The sequence below is a fragment of the Rousettus aegyptiacus genome, unplaced genomic scaffold (assembly GCF_014176215.1).
Source record: "Rousettus aegyptiacus isolate mRouAeg1 unplaced genomic scaffold, mRouAeg1.p scaffold_m13_p_18, whole genome shotgun sequence".
NCBI lineage: Eukaryota > Metazoa > Chordata > Mammalia > Chiroptera > Pteropodidae > Rousettus > Rousettus aegyptiacus.
In genome coordinates, this window is record NW_023416293.1 from 10,147,392 (window position 1) to 10,170,859 (window position 23,468).

Below are 23,468 nucleotides of genomic sequence, written 5' to 3' on the forward strand. Positions count from 1 at the left end.
TCCCGGTGGAGGAAAGAAGCAACTGCAATATTTTAATATGTCTTTGTTGTTCTATCGAAATGTACACGAGACTTGAACGAAAACCGGTGTGCCTCTAGAAGATCTCCTCATGTTCCCGCATGTTGCCTCTCGATACACTTTAAGAAATGGAATCAGCCGCAAATGTGAGGTAGACCAGTAAGGCCAATCTGGGGGGACCAGGAGGGAAACCAGAAGCCTGGGGACCAGAAGGAAGGCGCAGAGACGCGCCTCCGTCCAGGGGGAGCTTCCTGGAGCCTCGAGTTACTCCCATTTCCGGTGGGACAAGGCTGATTCGTCCTGAAGCCAGTTCTTTAATTCGGGGACAGAGCCAGAAGACACTGAAATCGCCAAAGTGAGCATGAGTTTTTACCGTTTTTTGGACCTACTTGAAATGAAGGCAAAATCCTTAAGAGCTAAACTTATGTAATGCCAATTATAATTGCAAGAATCACCTTTCACCCATATTCAAACACCTCTGGAAATCCCCTTCTCTGAGACTCTTTCCTGGAGCGGGGAGTGGGGGCCTCCTTGGCAGACTCGGGTTGTGACGTGATCTACTCTCCTGCCCACTCACCCTCCCACCCCCTGGTCCCCAGACTAAACCCTGGAGGTGGGAAGGTGGAATGCTAACCCCTCCCCGCAACTGAGACCCTAGAAACGGTGAAGACCCTGCGCGTCACACGACTGCCCATCCGGACTGGCTCGTTCTAGGTCAGCCTGTGACGGATCATCGCGTGGGGTGAACGACACGTGGACAGGCCACCTTTGAAGCAGGGACGGTCATGAGAAGGGGCAGTCGTGACAGGTGACATGCATCGAACTTAGACGACGCACTTGGAAAACGAAATGGTCTTGCGATTAACAGGAGGGGTATAAACCGTCTACGGTTGTCAAGGACATTTGAGAGCTGTACATACTTCCGGTCAGGACAGGCGGGTTGCCTTTGTCACAGCTGCTTCATGACGCCACAGAGGTTCAAGCCAAGAGGCACCTTAGGAATCGCCGACTCTACACCCACCCGATTTCTATACCAAAAAAAAAAAAATGACCCCGAGGCCTGACATCATTCAATCACCCTTCATCAGATGCACGTGATTCTTAATCTCTACCTTTTTTCTATTTGTTCTATCTTCCCTTTTTTGCCCTATATACATTTCTGCTCACCCTCTTCAATCTTTTACTTCTCTCTGCGCCTTCGGCCTCCCGTCCCAGCAGCTGTAAAAACAGAGACACTGAAGATTTGTGCGGCCCTCGCTGTGCGGGGAACTGTCCTGAGCGCTCTAACACCCATCGTCGCGCTTGCCCTGTACCGCTGCCCCGGGAGGCAGGTGCTGTTACGCTTCCATCTCGGGTCAGGCGCGGAAACTGAGGGATTCGGTGTCTCATTCCAGCTACTTAGCTGCTTAGCAACAGAGACACACTGCGACGTCGGCGGGAGGGCCCCAGCGAGCGTGCCAGCTTTAAACCGCCACACGCCCTGCCTCAGTTGCTACAGGCTGCCGCACATCCGCCACGGGCCAGCCGCGTGCCAAGTCCCTCGTGAGAACTGCTTCCGTCACTCCTCGTCGCCGCTGCGCAAGGTACAGGTAAGACCCTCCCCACTTCGCGTGCGGAAACGGGGCCCTGAAGAGGTTTTAGAAACAGCCCAAGGTCACTCCTCCGGAAACCGAAACCAACGATTCCTTTTTTGGGTCAGGTCACCTGACTGTGGAGCCCAAGCTTCTAAAACATGCCCCTACCTTCCTCATCCTCCTGCTAGGGACCCAGAGATAACTGAAAACCCCACCGTCGTCACTGTGAAATGCTAATGACGTCTGGCCGCCCCTGGAGGATGTTCGCCAGCAAAGCACAGATCTCTGCGAGCCTGGGCTCTCACTGGGCCCACGCTCCCGTGTAGGAAGGCCCGGATGAGGTCCACACTGACCTCACGCAGAAGCCCAGACCCAAGACATCGGACGTAGTAAGTAGAAGAATGCAACTAAAACCGAGCGTCCTGAAAGTCGTAGATGAATGTTCATTATACGAGTAGATCATTTTTAAGAGGGGAGGGCCATACCAAAGTCTTAGGGGGCCCCCGCCCCCGGAAAACCACTGCTTTCATGTCATGGGGTTCCAGCAGCATTGAATTACGGGAGTCATGGTAGGTCAGTTTCATGCTGATTTTCTATTCTCCCTTTTACATACTATTTCTATCTGGAATAATACGCAGCCCAAGATGAGAGAAGAAATAGCTGAGAAAGGAAAATTCCTGTAAAACGATGCAAAGCGGAGCCCCGGCAGAGAACCACCTTTGCTTCACTAGTGCCCACTGAGGTCGGCCATGCATGGTGACTTATCACCTTGCCTTTGGTTTCCTGGCCTCTCATCTGGCCTGCTGAGCCCATGGAACTTTCGGCAACTCGTGATTTAATTCCTCCCTGAGTTGGAGGCATGAACAGAGCCCTGACCTGTGGCCCGTGAGCCACCTGCCACTCTACCTGCTGACGAGACCCTTCCTGATCCCGCCCGTGGGCCCAGCAAAGGAGCAGAACATCTTTCCCTTTAAGGCAAAGAAAGAAGTGCCAGAAATGTTTCATTTCAATTAAACTCAGCAGAGAATCAGAACCAAACCAGTCCCACTTATGGGAAGAAACTGCAAATGGCAAGCAGTTTAAAGACATCACTCAGCGTTAATTAAAGAGTATGCAAAACACACGGTCACTTAAGGCTATTCACTCTTCTCAGAGGGTTGCGGGTTCAGGGAAGGCCAAGGCCCCAGCGAAAAGGCGATTAAACAGCACCTCTGGCCTGAGTTTGGCTCAAATGTTCCACGTGTGATAACACATGTGGCTACCCATTTGGGGGGATCTGACTTGGAGCGCTATTAATGTGCAGCCTTTTCTAGCAAACCTGCCCAAGGGAGTAAAGTTCAGGTGAACATTAACTGCATTCGCTTTGTAGGCGCCTACACACTGCTGCACCTGCACAGCCCACGGAGCCTGATGGATGACTCGCTCAACAGCGAACATTCCGGGCCGGGCCCCAGGGCCAGAGAACTGTGTTCCATCGAAAGGGAGGCCCTTCCTGCCAGCCCTGGCTGAAATCCCCCTCCCAAAGGAGCCCTGTCTAGGGGACTGACTGTTCTACTCACCTGCCACAATTTCTCTGAGCGGGCAGCGCCCCTTTCTCTTCTAGATTTTACTGTGAGCCAAGTACCCTAAGATCGTTTGAAAGGATGTATCTTATGAGGGAAGACTTTCAAATGTTCTATGTAAATTAAAAAAAAAAAATTATATCACCCACCACAAAGGCCACATAGTCATCCTGCTCCTGAAACACACTGTCCCCAAGATTGACTTCTCACCGGCTGCACTGATTTGGAAAAATCGCAGAGATCCATTTTGTCACTATCTCCTGCACCCACAAAAGAACGAATAAAGCTTGAACCCACATGATAAGTGGAAGAAATGGTGACCCATCTTCCACCCAACGACAGGCGCCATCTTAGAGATTAGCCCCTCCAAATCCCCCGCATAACCTTCGCCTCTCGTTCCCCGGTAAACGCTCTCCTCAGCCCTATCAAGCCATCCTCACAAAGGGATTCGGTATAATTAGAAGTCAAGTTAACTCTTAGGGCCTGCGACATTTTTCTTTCATAATGCTGTACGCTTAATTGTTCCTGCCAGTTAGCAATGCAATTAGGTTGTCTAGAAATGGAGACAAACAATGGATTTTAGTATTTAAACAGGAACAGAAACGGCAAGCAGAGAGCCGCAAACCACACCATTAAACTGGAATGAACGCTATTGGGGAAAAGAAAAAGCTCCTCTCCCAGCCGTCGTCAACCCAGTACACGAAGCTACCCAGAGAGCAGGAGGGCGGGGAGGGTGGGAGGCAGAGCTTGGGTTCCTAGTTTGGAGCGGGATTTTGTCAAAACCCCAGGCACAGAAATATGACAGAATAAAGCAGACGCAGAGCACTGTGGTGCAGCACTGGCCCTTTAAGCGTGAGTCCGGAGGAGACACCTTTCCCATCAAGAGCGTCACTCATGCATAATGCTTTTGAGTTAGCCTTTCTCTAATTTTCATGCCTATCAAGGTTTTCTAAACGAATGCCTTGCTATCGGAGTTGGGAAAGGGAACAAACAACAATCAACTGGCATTTATCCCTTTTCTAAAAACTGTAGCGGGAATCACAGAAATTCAAAGGATGAGCGGATTTGACCTTGCGCTTCCGTCAGGACCGCATTTCCAGAATGCTTCTGCGACCTCCACACCCGTCACCTCCGTCAAGGCACGTTCCTCCTCTCGGCAGAGCCCACGAAAGGATACAGACCCAACGAAACAGCATGTTCTTCCGGCCTTTTGGAAGGAAAGGATGCAGCCTCCCTTGCCATCACCACTCCACACGGGCATCTGGAAGGACTTAGGACCCCAGAGGAGGAGACAACAGAGCACACGTTGCCAGAAGGCGCTCCAGCGGGGAAGAAGGGTCTGCAGGAGGCAGTCCCGGGGAACGTGCGTGGGAGGCGGAAACTTTGCTCATACACGCAGGGACCTGCGGCTGACAGACGCAAGCCCACCCGCCTGACAGACGCAAGCCCACCCACCCGCCTTTGGAGTACAGACGTATCGGGGTGTGATGCCAAGTTCAGAAGAGGCTTGCGCCTTGCCTGTTTAGCTGAACTTTCGAAACTGTCGAAACTCTACCAAAAATCATCCCTCTCAGGAGAGAAGGGAGAGACACTTCTGGGTTGAACTTTGTATCTTTAGGAACAGCAAATTTCGGAAGTTAGCCATCATTATTTTCCCTCAAAAACACAAGTAGTCCCACTCCCACCCCACCCGCCACCGACAAAATAAGGCTGGTAAAGAATATTTTTTTCTAATTTCCAGGAATTAGCACAAAACGTCAAAGAAAAACCCGCCTACATGTGTCAACGGGTATGTGCACAGGTCGTATATCCAACTACACGAGTCTATGGCATCGGTGCTGAGGCAGGCTCGTTGCTGACTGCCTCCTGCATGAATTGAAAGAGCCTCTTGACAATAGTTGTCCAGACCTTGCTTGGAAAAAAATACTGATACCCCCTAGGACTCTGCTTCCTGAAAATCAAGGGTAGCCCCCCAAAATCACATTAGCCATCCCTATACCATAACACGAAACCCTCCAGAAAAAGATCTCCCTTCCATGTCCTCTTTAATTCAAAAGCCATCATGCCTCACTAGAGCTCAGAGTTAAAAACGAGTTCTCTAAACTACAAAAAAAAAAAAGGCAAAGAAGAAAAAAGAAATTAATTCTAACCCTTACCTTTGACACCTTGTAAGACTTTCGGCCATGACTTACCTGTATAAATAGAAAGAACTAATTTACTACAGAAATGCCCATGGGCGAACATGTCCTAGCTAATGAAGTGTTCGGCTTTTGCATGATTAACCAGCTGGTGGGGGTAGTATGAAAAGCACAGGGCATAAAATAATACGAAAAAAAATTGATTAACAGCCCGCCTTTAAAGTGGTCCATGAAAAATTCCTTCTTTATGCTCACTAGCCTGGAAGCTGACCATAGGGGACGATACACTTGAATGACCCACCAGGAAAATGAGCGGGCCCCTCGGCAAAATTCGCTAAGCAGGGAAGTTCAGCTAAGAGAAGACACCTAACTGCTTCCGAACCGGCCGACCTGCACAACAGGTCCTGCCAGCTGCCGTGAAGTTAGTTCTCTAATACATTGCGAAACGCATTATATAAAGTTGAAAACTGTGACTGGGCTTTGTGTCCATTCGGTTTTCTCTCTGGAACGCTCTGCTCGACCACACTTGGCTTTAACCACTGCCAGACCAATTCATTAAGAAAAAAAGGGTATCGTCTTGAGCCAGAATATTTATACACTTGACTCAGAAACCATCTATTCTAGAGGACATTTTCCCAAGCTAAAGGCACTACAGGGTTTTCCTATTCATAAAATTCTTTAGCTGCTCTGCAACTCCCTGAAGTGAGGAGGGAGAGAGTCAGATCCAAAACAGAAAAACGCAGACTAACCAAAAAGAAAGAAAGGCATGGGTTTGGGCTCCTTTAAAGCAACGGAACTTCTGTCTTCCATTTCACTCTGATTACACAACTACTACTTACTCAGCTCTGCCCACCCTTTCGCCTTAGGGACGGGTATGTCCCGGGCAAAGAGGACCACCGAGCTTCAGCATCCTCGCCTCCGCACCGGCCTCCGAACCCCGCCCTGCACCTAGGCGAGCGCAGAGACAAGACGACGGTCCGGAGCCACCGCCGCATGATGCGCGCACGCCCCGCGCGCACATACTGTGGCGTCTGCGTCGTCCGGGCGACCAGGGCGAGCGTCTTCCTGCCCCTGCCCTTTCCCTGAGCCCAGACGGCAGCCCTTCCGCCGGCCACACCTCTCACACGTTCGCCACACATCGGAAGCAGGACCTGCGCACCGCATGAACACGTCGCCGTGACCAGAGACGCCGACCATTTCCCTGATGACCCCTCCTCCCGCCCAGGCAGAGGGCTGTTAATGACTCCTCCACACACCTCGGACACCTCACGGGGTGGAAGGAAGAGAGGCCACGGGCAGGTGCTGAGACCTACGTCCCACCGCCGGACTAGCTGTGTGAGTGTGGGCAAACCGCTCGGCCCTCCTGATCCTCCTCTGCAAAATGAGGGCGATCTCCAATTCACCTTCCGGTTCTAAGATCTTCATTTTCTCCCCCTGCGCTCTTGAAGGGTAACGGACTAGCGATTGAAGCCTTGTCGAAGACGCTCCGGAGCTGTGCTGTCCAGTACGGCAGCCACCTACCAAGTATGACTGCTGGACACCTGAAACGCGACCGGTCTGGATTTCAAAGACTTAGTGTCCAGAAAAGGCGAAATGGCTCATCGACGATTTTTACATAGTTGCATGCTAGAATGGTATGGTAACGATTAGGACATACTGGGTTAAAGTGCATTATTAACATTAAATTTAACTTTCCTTTGACTTTTTTCAATGTACTTACTAGAAAATTTAAAATTTTAGATGTGACTCAGATTATATTTCTGTTGCACAGCAATGCCCTACGGGGGACTTCGGCATGGAGGCCAAACCTGGCCCACGGCCTATTTTTATTTACCTTGAAAGCTAAAAAGGAAAACATTTTCAAAGGATTGTTAAAAAAGGCAGGTTGCATGGGGGTTGGGGAGGGACTGTGTTATAGAGACTGTGACCAGCAGTGGCTAAAGTATTTACTGTCTTGTCCTTTACAGAGGAAGTTTGCCGACCCCCCTCACGTCTCCCCTTGCAGGGTTTGGGTGCTACAGCTAGTCATACTCCACTCTTGAACTCAGTGCCAGAAAAATTAGGGAGATAATTACCCCGATAAGCAAAAATCGTAGCTTTTTTTTTAGACCATATTCAGTAAGGCCAGCTGTCCCTTTGCCCAGCATGCAGGGGTTCCTGGGATTTGGGACTTCCTGCATACTACAGTGCAAAAAAAAAAAAAAAAGAAAGAAAGAAAAAGAAAAAGAAAAGGACAGTTCTGGGCAAACCAGGATGAGTCGGTCACTTTAAATCTGACCAATAAAAACTAAGCTACCATAGTACATTAAGGATTCGATGCTAATCGCATTTTTTTCTAATGGAAGAACTGCCTTCTTTAATAAAGCTGCGTGTTGAATTTTTGCCTCTTCTCCTTTCATTGCCTTTTAGTTATTAAAAATTAAATTTTCAGTAAGTTCTCCATTGACCATTCAGTCCTTTCATTTTGGGATCTTGGAGCAAAACCCTGTATTGCTCTGGGCCTCACTTTTTCCTCCACAGACTACACCGAGGAGATGGTGATGCTTCCCGGGGACTTCTGCTGGAGGATGACACAGGAGACTTTAAGGACCTGGAGGGAAATTAGTCTCAATTTAAATTCCAGATGACAACTGTCAACAGGGCGGATTTTTTAAATCCATCCATTCAGCCCACCACGGATACCCTGAGAAGATAAAACAAAAGCCAGCAAGACCCGATGTCCAAAGAAAAAGGCGTGTGAATGATACCTCAAACCCGGAAAAGTTATATACCCCACACATGTGAACCTAAATGGTGACATTTTATCATCACTCGTTGCATTCTTTGGATCACATGACATTACACATCACTTTCCCAAACGAAAACGCGAGAATAAAATCTCTCTTCTCCGAAACAGCATGGAAATGCCTCGTTATTTAGGAGAAGGCAGCCGTCACTCACTGCATATTAAACGCACGCTCTCCCTGTTTCTTCTGGGACGCTCTATTGTGCAATAATTGGTCCCCATTGTTACATGCGCAATTTGGCTGCTCAGATGTAAAAGTAAAACCTCTTAAATAGCTATCTCCACTGATAGCCTCAGGCAGAGACGGTCCCCGGTGGCCACGTGCCTGCAGCAACCCATGACTAAGGCTTATGGAAGGGGGGGGCCGAAACGGGGTGCACCTAGAATCCTGTACTTACGTGAGAAAAGCACCCACGAAAAAACCTCATTAGCAAAGGCTGAGTGCTGTGTCAGGTCCCCGGCGAGGACCCTGCACAGAGTGAAGTGGCCGCTGGCCAGGACGAAGGAGGATGCCGAGAAAGAGAAGCTCCCGTGGTGTCCTGGGTTCTCCTAGCCCCTCTCCCCACGGAAGCACCTGCCCGGCCGGCAGCGCCCAGTTCCACCTGGCACCCTCGCTCCATGCGTCACACGCTCTAAACCCACAGGCCCCGGAGGCCGTGCCTCGGCCACGGGGCCCTGCCAGCCCTGGGCGCCGCTCGGCCGCAGCCGAGCCGGCCTCTGGACCGTGAAGACATCCCCGTCACCCCCGCAGCCCTGAGATGCTCGCGTTTCAACTCTGAACTCCCTTCCTGTCAAAGTCAGACGCCGGAGTTTTCTTTCTGTTATTGTTTTGACACATGTCTTTTTGACATTGCTTTGTTCCCCTTGGTCTGTCTCAAACCCTGCCACTCCTGACTCTGAAGTTCAAATATGCCTGAAGGGACTTTTCTCTCCGACTGCGCGGAGCCCTGTGAGCCACAGGGGGGTCTGGCACTCCAGTAAGCTGCAGGCTGGCCACGGGACAATGGGACGCATTGTTCTGTGCTGCAGGGTTGACTCCCGGGACAATCACTGCTTCCTCTGAGACGACAGCCAACTTTTTCCCTCAAAACCTTCTGAACAGAGATCAACAAAGACGGGGAGCAAGCCGAAGACTTGGGGGCGAGGTGAGGCAGCCTCGGTCCCACTGCAGCGTTCCCTGGAGTCGAGCTCTGAGGCCCTGTGAGGACGAGCAGGGAGCAGGCTGCGGGGCGCACGGTGTCACACCCAGGACTCCGTGAGCCACATGGCTCTGTTAACACCGTGGAGGAGTCACGTCGGACGTCACAGGGTCCCGGACTGGGACTTCCTGTGTCATACAGGAAAACAACACCTTCTCTCTATCACGTCGACTCCTGTGTCTGGAACATGTTCGACGTATTTCAAAAGGTCTTCTAATCCAACGTCCGACCCTCCTCGTGGACGGAGGACGAGACGACATGGGCTGGCCCTGAGTTCGGATCCCGGCTGTTGGACTTTGGCTCGTCTCTCAGCACGTCTCGGCCTCAGAGTCGTCACTGCTGAACTGGGACTAACAACGTCTATCTCGTTAGGACGGCCGTGAGAATTAACGGATGCTGTACAAGAAGTGTTCCGTACACCTGACCCCGGGGTCACGTTTCAAGTCAGTTATATCCCATTTCCCCCAAGTGTTTAGTAAACAGCTAATACGCTTGAAAAACAATGAATGGCTATGGTAGTTACTACTCGTTTTAATAAACGTGGGAGAAGCCTGAAGTGGAGGAATGAGGCCAAGGTTACTTGGCATACCAACCGAGAAGCAGGCCGTGCATCCCCGGGTTTTCGCGGCAAGGCCCCTTCGAACACCTCTGGCCGCGCAAGTGAGATATATAAAGATCACCACGCCCTGCAATATTTAACAGGATGTTTAGGCTCAATACGAAAGTCAAACACTCGACCGCAGTGCAAGCTCTAGTGGTTCAGTGCAAAAAATTATGAGCCGGCGTCGGGGCGATTCTAAAGCACTCCTTGGGGTCCAAAGAAGGTCCACGTCGGCCCGAGCCGCCTCTGTGCCGCTGGCCACAGTCTGCGCCCGACTGACAAGAGCAGCGCACGCACGTGACGAGCAAACAGCCCGTGAGCGACACGGCGCCTCCTCTCGCAGGCTGGCCCCCGCCTTGCGCCTTTTCACTCAGGCTCCCTTCGGTCACACTGGCGTCGTGAGCTAAGCGACTTCTTGGAATCTCAGCTGGAATCTCAGACCGCCAGAGAAGAATCTCTCCTCCAAGGTCGAAGGAACCCCTGCCGGGCTGCGTGCCTGTGGACCGCGGACGGAGCGCGTCCTCTGGAAACTGGCTGAGGTGTTGTCACACGTCTCGAGGAGCCTGGCTCTGGCCCCTGAGGATGACTGTGGGGCTTCCCTCTGACCTCCGCCCTCCCGAGATTCGTCTCTAACACCCGACGGGGAGGCACCTCGCATCCCTCCCTCCTTTTAAAGACTTTTCACTCCTCCGAGAGTTTTGTGTTACCCGATTTAACTAAACCCACTACGCGCTCTCTTTCGAAGCACTTTGCACACAGAGGCTTCGCCCTGCCAATGTGCAGAGGTCTTCACAAACCTTCCACGTCTTCTCGAATCCTTTACACCTCGGTATGTTCTACCCGTCCACCTCTAACGTAAGCACCTGCAATTTGAAGACCGTCTTATTTTATTTTTTTTCCTTTAACCCTGCCCCCATGCCTCCTGAACAGAAAAGTGTTCTATACCCAGTCATGGAGCGATCGACATGACCCCATCAACTTCTGTCTTAATCTTTGTAGGCAGTGCGCCATGGAAGCATGTGGAAATAACGATAAATAAATGCATGCACGCGCGCGCACACACACACACACACACACGGAGGAGGGCGAAGGGAGAAACCAAGAGGTGAAGGATGGCAAGACCTACTAGCTTAATTTTAACATAGTGCTATCTCCCCGAACTTACATAATGGTCCTCCAATTCTTGGCCTCTGATTCATAGAAAGTATAAATACACACACACATATACATATGTATGTGTGTATATATATGTACACACACACACATATATATATATTTTAATGTCAGACTAGTGGTCTCGTAATGGGTTATATAGGTAGCAATGGAATAGACTTCTGGACTGGGCATAGAAGAAAGAGCTACGAGGCTGGTGAGTTCAAGGTCGGTCTCTTCAGCGGCTTGGCGGAGAAAGTTCTGAAGCCTTGTCTCCTGCCTACAGTCTGAGGAAGAAGGGAACCGAGGATGCTTGTGTCATCCTGACACTCGACTGCCACAGAGAAGGAAACGTCCCCTTTTTTCTTCTTCTCCATATTCTCCTGCCCTCGAATTGGAGTTTTCCAATGACTTTCAAATGATTCGTCTTATGACTTCAGGATTTAATATTACTGTAAAGTTGTTGCTTTAGTTAAACTTTTATGGCCATGAGTTAGTAATCAAAAACTTCTTTTTTTTTTTAACTGATGAGAGTTTTACTTTCGGAATATTTCAGGGTTTTTCTACCAGCAATTAGTTTTGTTCCTCTCTTCTGAAATATCTTCAAAATCCTGGTAACTTTAACATTGAAAAAAAAAAAAAAAAAAACCTGAAATGGTGTGTTTTGATTACGTGAAAACTATGAATTAGAGAGGTTGACTTACTTGTCCGAGGTAACATACTATCATTGGCAGGCATTTGAGTTGAGATCCAAAACAACCTAATTTGACTCCAAACCCTATTTCCCTGTACCTGTGCTCAGTACACAGTGGCACTCAATAAATGTTGTTGGCCCTATGCCACTTGACCCAAAGAGAGGCTCAGAAATTGGCCGGGCTTGAAGGGAAGACATTCCTGACCAATGGCTTCCACACACAGCACGCTGAGTTTTATTTGTAGCTTCTGGCAATACATCCCCCTGTCCTACGGCACACGCAGTGAGCCCCTTCTACCCTGCCCCACGCCCCCCGACAGCTAGGACAGTCTCCTCTATCAGCTCATGGCCTCCCCTTCGATGTTGGCTTAAGATGTTATACTGAATGTAAAAGCATGAAAAATGCTCTCTCTTTTGTTTTTTTTAATAACAAAAATGAAATCGTGAAGACCCAGGGATCTCCCGCTAAGAGGCTCCATAGTCAGAAACACCGAAAAAAAGATCAGAGCCAACGCTACAGTTGGTGAGAGCAACAGTCTCCGAGCGGCGCCCAAAGCCCTTCTTCCTCATCTAATTCTCCATCACTCTCCTCACACAAGACAGCGAATGCATCCCGTCCCTTAAACATCCATTGCAAGTTGGTACAGAGAGAGGCTGTGCATTTTAAGAGTAGGAAGAATGTCTACGTACAAATACACGCACAAGCTCGCATCCACCCACATGTAATACAGCATCTAGCTTTAAAAGGAACAGGCCCAGGAGAGGCTTAAAACAGGCATTTAATCTAATTGATCCCAAGTATGACAGTCAAGAACCTAGCTAAGTCCGGATTAGATCTGAGAAGTAAATTTTCCATCTATCGGTTTCTGTGACAAGACCTGTATGTGTAATTTTTGTTTATTGTTTCTACAGTGTTTTCTCCCTGAAACATCAAGTAGTCAACAGGCATCTGACTGTCACCCAACCAGCTGGCAGACTCAAGTGTCACAGCTAAAGCCCGCACCTGCTTAGTTTCCTACAGGATCTCCACTTTAATTAGAAATAAATATCGGTCTGTGAGCATGTGTTCTCATTTTACTTCTTATTTTAAGTCTGGCTTTGGCGTGCGGCGTCGTTTTCGCATCCTTTGCGAGGAGCAACGACGCTTGTCTGGGAAGTCGTTAAGATTATAATCCAGGCGCTGCACCCAGGGGCTTCTCAATTCCCATCGTAGGACCTGGAATCAGTGGCCTCCAGGGCCGAGTCCTGCCGTCTGGCCATGCTGCTGCATCATCCGATGCTTCTACTGCAGTTTGAAAGGAGCCATCTCTTCACCGGGCGGGCTCGTTTGAACCCCAGATCTGTGTTTCTGCTTTGATACAATGCAGAATGATTTATATTATGGATAGCTCTATTTGTGTTTTTTTTTTTTTCCTGAATCACTCGGCTATACAGTATGCTGCATGACATAGAAATATAGAAATTATGGAAATAGAGAAAGCGTGTTAACCAATGTGGATCCCGAGTTGCTAAAATTAGTGGCTGAAAATTTCTCTCTAGGGTATCATTTAAAATCTAACCTTGTCCCAAAGAACAACTGACCACCGAGTTCTTTGACTCTCAGGAAAAGAGAGCCCAGGGACGCGACACAGGCCGGAGCATTTGCTGGACGGCCTTGAGGCAGTCACCCGCGACGCAAGTAAAGAAACAATTTGCACACATGTATGCACACACATGAGCGAGCACACAGGCACACACACAGGCTCACTGCGGGCAGTTAAGAGAATACACAAATACGCAGACTCTGCTACAACCCCTTCCACGTTCTTCCCCAGCCGGGCCCAATCTAAAACAGAAAACTTACGGCATTGGTGCAGGTGTTTGTAAACAAGAAAGTTCGGAGATGTTTCTAATTATAAGCTGCCATGGCTAAAGTTAGAAACCCGATCTGTTCATTTTACTTTATTTTATTTTTTTTTAAAAAAAAGGGCTCTCCAAAGGGAGGTGTTGAAAGGCCAGCCACCAGCAGGCTCAGATCTGGCAAGGAGTGAGGGCTGGGCCACAGCCGGGAACTGCTGTCCTTCAGCTTCTCCACTGCGCTGGGTGGGAGGTAGGGAAGGGAGCCACAGTTCTCCTCCGTGGCGATGGGGCGCACACACCACCTTCTCTGGGGCAGCATGTTGACCGCCCCGCTCCTCAGTGGCCGGGGATCTCCCTGCTAGCCTCGGAAACACGCTCTCTCCAACTCCTCTCTCTGCTTTCTCTCCCAGCCCCGGTTCAAATGCAATGCCGGACACTAAGCATGCCTCGGCATTCACACACACAGAAGAAACACCGCCCCGTGATAACCTGCGTGTTAGATGCTCCAGTCCCAACACCCATTAGGAAACTGAGCAAAGAAGACACACTTGATGCATCTCTGGGTCGGTCATACCACATCCCAGCTCCAGACACAGCAAAGCAAGCAGCTCTCGTCGGCTGCAGCTAAATGGAGCCTCGAAGACGCTCTCCGTAAATGCGGGGGGGAAGCTGGCAGGGGCTTGGCCTCCCTCTTTTACTCAAACGCTATAAAACCGCCAGACTCAACCTGAAAAGTTTGCGTCATTTTCAAAACCTATCAGTAATAAATGAATACTGCACGACTTCACTCTAGTTAACCAAAAATTCTCAGTCACGCTTCCTGAAATGAAACGCATCATTGCTGACCCTTTTCCATCTGACAAAAGCCCCAAAAGAATCTTGCAATGACAGTGTTCCTCAATGCTTTTATTAAAGGGCCATTATCTCAACCCAGACTTTTTAAATTTAGCTATTTCTGTCCATATTTTCATTAAGCCCATATTGAGTCAGCTTCTCAGGCTAAGAGGAAAAAGAAGAATGTTAATTTGCACCCACATCCTGGCTCTTAAAAAACACATATAGACAGCAATTTAAGTCATAATTCTAAGGAGAAAGTGCTAATGTTCTTTATATAGATTGTGCCCACACAGGAACAAAACGAAAACTAAGAAGTCAAAACGGATTGCTAAAGATCATTTACCTGGGGTCAGAGAAAATATGGAACCCTGTCTTTCCTAGATAGTCACTCTCTGCACATAAGGAACAGCTTCAATTTTGTCCCTTTGCTTAGGCCATCAGAGTTCTGAACAAAAGGGGAAAAAAAATACTAGATATTAATTTTACCTTTCTCTCTCCAATTTCTAGAAAAGGTATCAATAGCATTAGAATAGCCAAAGGTAAGAAAAAAGGAGGCAAAACACCAACTACGGATCCATTGATTATTGTGCCCTGGATAATCTGTCTCTAAATAATCAAGACTCAGTCAATTCTCTAATAAAGCAATTGCCACCTTTCCAGTTTACTGAAGGAGGGAGGTGATCTCGAAATACAGAAGGTCAAGGGGGTCCTTCCCCCTCCCCAAGGTGTCCAGCTGATCCCTCTGGAATTGGGCTGTCTGCTGACCACCCTCCTCCCTTCAGCAACATGGGACCCCCTGCCCGGACTGGCCTCCTTGATTAACCACCTGAACCTCTGCCCGACTAATAACACACCTGGTTCTCTCACTTCGCTGAATTCCTCAACCACAGGGCCCCTCCTACCATCTGACCATACTCGCTCTATTCATTAACGACGGGAATGTACCGGAAAGACCCAGGGAGCGACACAGGTCCATCCCCTACCAGGTCCGTTCTGTGTAAGTTAACGTGGCCCCTTCCGGGAAGCCTGAAATCCATCTCCCATGGGTCCCTAGTGTCTTCCGCACACTAACTATTCCGCACACACCCCGAAGTGTCCCTCACATCCCTGTGCTGGCCTCCCACTCACGTCGCAGAAGAGGCGTAAGGTGCGAAGAGCCCCGGAGGACTGACGAACAGGCATTGCAACCACTGGCTACACCGGACACAGAAAAGTCCAGTCCATTTTCCTATTTTCTGACTGGCACTTAAAAAAAAAAAAAAGAACCAGCTCCACGGGAAAATGGACTTCCTGCCGAAAGCTTCAGTAAGAGCAGCTACCGGAATCATTCACTGGCCTCGGGTTATTAAAATCCCTGACAGGTATTACTTAAGATGGTAGAAAATTATGCGGGCGCGTGTGTACACACGTATCTACCTTCTATGCGTATGCTCGCTTGCACGCACGTACACACACTCACATTTTTAGTAAGTACTCATTAAGCTATCGGAGATATTAAAACTAATCACGGCAGTTTCCCTTTAATGTTATCCTCAGCATAAAGAGAAATGAGCCCATTGTCATTTATTTCAAAATCATTCTTTATAAAAAATAGCTAATCTCCGGAAGCACACCTGGTTTATTGAAGTGCATACAAAGAGGCTGCATATAGCCTTAATGTGCTCAGCTGGGAAAATATATTTTTTTAAATGAGCATTTGTTAGGGCTTTATTTGCAAATGCAAAACTATCCAAGGCACTCTTTGTGCATGTAGGGATTTTTCATTTCAAAAACCACATTAATATAGGAGGATTCACATCAAACACTCACAGCAGTAAAGAAAATTAACCTTTGCAAGACTGGAAATACGAAACAAAAAATCATAATACCAGGTTGGAGGAAGTTCAAAACCCAGGAAACTATCTACACACCCCTAAAGTACACCCGATGGAAATTTTTAACATAACACCGTTTCAACAAAACCCCCCAACTCACATATTTAACGTACAAGTGTCTATACAGTTGACTCAGGTACTAAAAGGGGCAGAAACGGAGGAACAGCTAGGTTAAACATTTGAAAGAAAAGATCACCCATTAACCACACTTGGGAAGGTCCAAGGGAAAACAATGAGAAGTCCAGAGCATTCCCTCGGGTTCTAAGACGGCCAGGCTCCATGAGAAGGCACAAAGTGGCCCCAGTTGCCAAAGCTGGGGGTACTGGAAGGCTTCCACCGCGAGGCCGGGTGGGAAGGAGAGTGTGGCTCACGGCCATGGCACACGGGTGTCTCCTAGATACGACGGCAGCTGTCATTTTTCTTCTATTTGATCAGGGAATGTAATCCATCTTCAAAACAATTTTCACCCAGCTGGTCAGAGATGTTTCAAATCCAACCCTGCGAGAATTCCTCTGCCGCTTCCCCTCAGAGATCTGCTCTCCTAGGCTATTTCTTTTGAAATATGTAATTTTCACACAAAAGTCTTCTTTTTTTTTGTCTTTAAAAATGAAATCAAAGTTCATAGTTAGGCTGCATCGAGACTTTCCATTAGGACTCTAAAGAAAATAATAGAATTCCGCTAAATGACAAAAAGAATGCCACAAGGACAAGTAAGCCGGCATTCTCAGAGCTGAAAACAATGAAGTCTATGGAGCTATTTGTGACCCGAAAGGGTTAAGGCATGTCTTCAATAAAAGCGTTTATGTCAGGAAACACTGACATTCTATGCTGGGCATTCCTTTACAAATCAAACCTAAAATGAGTGCTAATTTTTCTACTTATATCCCAAGTGGATACCAACATAATCACTGGAGACATTTTTTTTTTTTAAACTTTTCCGCGTAGCATCTAGCACAGTCTCTTATGCAAAAGAGATGATCGATATATTGGTATTAAATTGACTGAAGGAGTCAACTTGCTGGCATCACATGACGGAAGTCATCCTAGTCAAGCACATGCAAATTACGTCACTCGCTTGTTGGCTTATAACCCTTCGTTGGCTCTCCATTGATGATTGTAGGATAAAGTCCAAATATCTTCTACTTATTTTGCCCCAACCTACATTTCTAGCTTCACTGCTCATCAACACTTTTGCAAGTATTTGGGGAATAGAGTAACAACAGAAATGAAATTGACTTTTGAGAGTGAAATCTTAAGAGCTACACAGAATGGGATCAGAGTAGAAATACACAACATCACTGGAGAGAAAATTATTCCCTATGACTTTCTGTAAACTGATTGAATGTATTGATATATGTAAATGAAAGCTGTGTCCTTCAGAAGAGGCGCAGTGATGACCCATGGGAGACGGCATGGGAGAGGACCTGCCCCCCACAGTCGTGCTCACCACCTGGTCTCCCTGGTGAGCCTCTGCCTACAGTGAGGCAGCTGCACCAAACTAGCAGCCATTGGATGAGTTATTACGCTTATAATTTATACTCATCGGCCACCCTAATGGTTATGATCTGACTTCCCCTAGGAATATCCATTTTGAGCTTTAAATCTGTACATCTTACTGGTTACAAGATACCTCCACTTAGATGTCTCATAGGAATGTTCAAATCTGGCATGTCCAGAAGTGGACGGCTCCCCCCAAACGATTCCGTGCCCCGTGTCCTGTGTCTTAGTAAATGGCACTGTCATCCATCTGTGCGAACCAGAAACCTGAGATCCTCGCTTTTGACTAAGTCGCCTCACTGAATCGAGTACCAGCTACTGTAAATCCTGCCGTCTACGTGTCGTTCTCTTGACTTCTCTCCCTCCACATTATCATCACTTAAGTCTGAGTTACCAACGCCTCTCCCAGCGGACCTTGTTTCTACCTTCAACAAGGAGACTATTTTGGAAATACTAATTGATGTATATAAATCATCATCCTTTGCACCTATCCGTCACCGTGACTGAGCCCTGAGGTCTACCGTCCTCGGGGGTACTATGTAGGGGCACTAGATGGGAATGACCAAGAAGGCAAACATTGCTCAGCTGTGAGTTTCGCAACTGATTTGCTTGACCTCTGTATCTGGACGGCAGTCCCTGATCCAAGCCTTATCAAGAGCAAGACAGGGAATTCTCAAGCCCACAGTAAGACTTTTGGCTTTTATACTAGATTTTCGTGTTTGACCACAGGCCCAGAGGAGGAGCAGGAGGTGGGAGCAGGGGTTAGAACTAGCCCACCTTTCCGGCTCAGGGAGTCAGGGGAGGCTGAAGAAGGCAGAGGCTGCGCCAGCGGGAGATGCGAGTCGTGACTCACTTCTCTGGAGAGAAGAGCCCGTGCAGGAAGGCATGTGAAGAGTGTCCCTACCCTTCCCGTTTGGCACTCTCCCATCGGGTGCTCCCCGACATCCGCCCTGGAGCGACTCGGCAGAATGACGGTGGGGAACCATGGCCAAGCAGAGAGGAAGCCCGGGCCTGGGCCTTGCTCCCTAGCCACTCCCTTGGCTTGACTGTAGTATAAACGATGCAGAAGGCCCTTGGGCTCTGCGGAGGGGCAGTCACTGATGGAGCTGGCCGGGGAGCCTCCCAGGGGCAGAGGCTGGGAGGGGGTGGGTGTCATACCAGAGCCGCACTTCAGGCCGTCATGATGCAACCATGCTAGAGAGAGCTCAGGGGCCGATGAGGCAGCAGAGATAATCCCCAGGCAGAAAGAGCATGGAGTGAGTTCGTTCGGCCTATTGCTCAGCAGCATGGCCGGGCCGACAACGAGGTAGCATTCCTGCAGAGGGCAGCAGTGAGACCCACAGAGCAAACCAAAGACCCACTTAGGGACCTGGCCGCCTCCCGCCGATGCCCCCGGCACAGGAAGCTCTCCCACTGCACCAGGGCCATCTTGAGGAGAAGGAGACTGAGTGGGTAACTCTGACTGAGCAATCACCCAAAAGCGACCATTTTAAATGAAAAGAAAGGACTTGAAACTGGAAGAGACTAGGATATAATGCGTTCCCCAGCTTCCCGCTGCAGTAGGAACTTCCGGCGCGAGAAAGTTCTCAGCCCTGCAACACGCACCGGCCCTCCGAGCTGCTTTGACAACACACATCTAATTACACTGATGATGGAAATCGGCCATGGTTTTCCTTCGTACCCCAGGGAATGATCGAACTCGTCAATGTGGCCGACGAGCCCTTCAGAATCGGGCCCCGTGCACCCCGCCGCCTCCTCCTGCTCCGCCTGCCCCTCTCAGCGCCCTATTCCCCATCACGACGGGTGTCAGGGGCTCTCGAAAGTGCCTTCCCTCAGTCCAGGATATCCTCTCCGAAGTTCCTCCCTCGCTTCCAATTCCGCTCATCATGTAAGTCGGAATCTAACGAGTTCCTCCTTAGGCAAGCTCGCGCCGACTAGACTGTGTGCCCACGGGGAATTCTAGATCGCCCACAGAACTAATTTTCTGACCGCAGGCATTCTCGGAGCCCTTACTGCGCTGTCACGAATCTCCGAGAAGCAGGCCCGGTGTCCTACGTCTATCCGCGTGGAACATTCCTCTCCGCCTCTCAGAATTAGGCCTGTGAGGAATCATTTGCTCAATGCTGACTCATGAGTCCACAGAGACTCTTCAAAGACCAAAGAGTGACTAAAGTTAGCCAGGCTTCTGAAACGGTGACTACATGCTCTGGGACAGAGATGGAACCCATCTGCATAAGTTAGTAAACCTACAGGGGACAGCAAAAATAAGAGAAAACTTCCCATGAGAAGGCCGATGGCCCTCTCCACTCAAAGCAAACTGCACTGCAAGTCAGACGTGCTTGAACCTCACTCAAGAGAATTTGATAACTGAGCTGTCAAAAGAACTTCATTAGAAGGTAATCGCACCTGCGCGATCCTCTGACCTGGACTCTGAGGATGGGCCAAGGTACCCGAGCCAGGAGGGTGAGAAAGAACTTCTGGCCACGCTGCTTCCTAAATGGATTCCTTGGCCCAGACGAGTTGCTGGAGTAGTGAAACTCAACGCAGTCCAACAAAAATTAGGTTACACGTGAGAGAGACCGCGAAAAAATATAGCCCTTGCCCAGAAAAACGCCATTACTTTCCATTAGGTTGGACGGACCACATAGCCTGTGCGACTCGATCGTCTGAGATCATGGGTCACTTGGGGACAACTCAAGACTGAAAAACGGCGGGGCCAGACAGCCTGCACGTGAATGACTGCTCATCTGAAAGGGACTGGCAGGGAAGCCCAACATCTCCTCCTGTTCAAGAAACAACAGCTCCACAGAGCAGCAGATGAGTGTGGATCAATGGGGAAAATGTCAAGCTGCAATAACCAATACTCTCCGAAGGATCTGACAGCTGGACCGAGACGTGGATCAGTTCATCACAGCTCCTCCTCGGTTCAATTCCCAGCTACCTTTTCCTCAACTTGATCATTTATAAACGGTCGCAGCAGACGAAACTCACACCAAAGCGAATCAGTCAGTAAACTAATAATCAGTAAACCTGGGGAAAGGCCTCAAGTGTCTGCATCCTCCACGAGAAGATGCTTCTAGGGCTCCAAATACTGAAAACAGAGCCATTTAAAATGACCACTCTGGTCAAGCAGCATTGCTTTGTCCGTCGGGTTAGAGATGGCCCGGTGTGGGAAGGGGAACGATGAAATGACGGAAGAAAGGTTTTGCAGAAGACTTTCTTCCTCCTACTTGACCTCCAGGATCTCAGACCAACACTCTGGCCACGAAGCTGGAGTCAGCGGTTCCAGTCAGGTGGTTCTGAGGCAGGAGAGGAAGGAAAAGACAAGGAGGCGGGAAGGACTGGAGCATCTGAAAACACTCGCCTTGAACCCACAAGGATTTCCCTTCAGGTATGAACCTGAAGAAAGCCCCAGGCTACCTGAGGCCGATTCTTCGGTTGTCACTTCTGACGGGCGAATCAGTTCATGCTTACGATGGCTGACTCGGTGCTTCGGCTCAAGTTTGCTCACACCTTCTCATGAGAAGAAACAGGCTTCTGGGGCTTCTCGAGGAAAGAGCTGAGAGGAGGCCAACGTTATTTTTTCTGTCACCACAACATCCAGATGATTTTCCATCTGCCAGAGCCTCATATTAAAAGGGCAACGGTTATGAGTCGACACATGCCCACTGGCACGGTCCGTTCTTTACAGATGTTTCTGAAACACTCGCTGTCGTTTTCTGTGTTCGGGGAGGAGAGAAAAAGAGCCATATATCATCGGAACTGGCCTGAGAGACGGGGTCCCTGGATTATGTACCGACCATACTTCGAAAGAGCTAAGCGGCATTATGCAAAAGTAGCTTTGATCCGTCAGGAGTCCTATTTCCTATTTATGAAATACTCGAAGATTCTGTGAACATAACAATGACGAGAGCAGGGAAAGCGTTTTTGAATAAAGCACCCCGTCAGACTCATCTCGAGCTGTACAGGGAGACATGCTGAGAACGGAAAATGGAACTCTACCTACGATTTTGAGGCCGATTATGAAACTCTGAATTAAGCGGCTATGCGACTTTCGAAGAAGTGCCACAGAATGAAGTGGGCGATTAAGAACAGATCGACTTGAAGATTTGGTTCAGGAGATCACGTGCACATCTCCAAAGGCGCACTGGGACACCCCGAAGCAGATGCCGGGGCAAGTTCCGTAGTTGACTGAACGCATCAGCATCAGAGGCGTCTCCATCTGTAAATTATTCCAAATGAATTCCTTGTTACAACTCGAGCTATAACCATACGTTACGTTCACCTTGCGATATTGCTGTCTCACTCCCCATCTTCCTAAAATGACCGGAGAGAGACCTACGGGTTCAGAGGCAGGTGTCTAGCAACATCTCTACTAAAATATCCAAGAGTCCTTCCAAGGAAAAATAAACTCGCCTTGACTTGACTATTTCTAGACTTACGATGGGGCAAGTGCCAGGCGCTTTTAGGAGAGGATAATGATGACTATCGCCTGGTTGTTGGTGACAGTTATCAACGGTGGGACGTTCCTGAGACGGTTCTCGGAGGCAACCTGAGGCCGCTGGTTAAGACATCGAGCTTCTTGCAGCCAGAGCCCAGGGACGAACTTCCCGTGATCGCGAAGCGGGCCCTGTGCATTACGGGAGGCTGATGGAAGTCAGCAGGCCAGCTGGAGATGGACCTGGAGCTCAAGAGGGACTTTCCTTCCACCTTCTTTTACTCATTCTTCCTCAGTCATATCAGAATTATATCTCTTTAAGTGGTCACACAGAAAGCACTTCGAAATGGTACAGAAAAATGGTGTGATTTTTGTTCTAATCATTAAACATCTGTTGAATTATTCACGAATAAATATGAAAACAATTTTTTTTACATGTTCCCCAAATCATTTCTTTTGCCCCAATTTGAGTGGTTTGACAAACGGATGGTCCTGTTCTTAAAATATGGCAGTTATTTTCTTTTCTTTTTTTTTTCTTTTTTATTTATCTATTTATTTTTTACTCTGCTGGGAGGAAAGCAGGGTCGTTCATGCTCAAGAACCACTGAAGGGCTGGCAGTCATCGTGGTTATCATCCCCGGATATAAGGGCAACGTGGTGAGGAGGAGCTGGCATGTTTTCCCAGGCGCGGGGACATCTGGAAGCCCCGCGGTGTCCCTATGTCACAAAGGCCCCTGCATGCGGCACTGCTTTACGAGAAAGGCTCAGCCATGAAGTTGGCAGCGTGGCATTCTTCACAAAGCTGTGTGTGTGTGTGTGTGTGTGTGTGTGTGTGTGTGTGCACGCGTGCGCACGGGGGATGCTGCCCACCACTGACACATTCAGTTTCGAGCTCTTAGGGGAAACAAAACAAAAAACAAAACACACACCTCACTGGAATGCTGATCTAGGCAAAGAGAGTAGATGCCCAAAATGAAAAAGCGCATCATACATCAGATGCTAAGGAACCTTCTGGAAGCTACTGAAAAAAAAAAAATGAGTATTTTTCTAAGTTTGCACTTAGCTATTTTAGGTGCTTTCATCAAAATCCCTCAGCTCTCTCCTCCTGGATCTTAATGGCCAGACTAGGGATGGCCCAATTGGCTATCGATCACATCTTCTTCTAAAGGTCACGCCGGGGGAGCCAAAAGGCCAGAGAGACCACACGCTTCTCTAAAGAAGACTCACATTTTATTCACTTCCTGTTTAACCTCCTACAGG

General features: G+C 48.8%; 1 protein-coding gene across 8 annotated transcripts in view; it reads right to left on the reverse strand.

The window, feature by feature from the left end:
• The window catches only part of ESRRG (estrogen related receptor gamma), a 507,255-nt gene that overhangs the window by 423,348 nt on the left and 60,439 nt on the right, over positions 1–23,468 (reverse strand). The gene's annotated exons all lie outside the window — the stretch shown is intronic.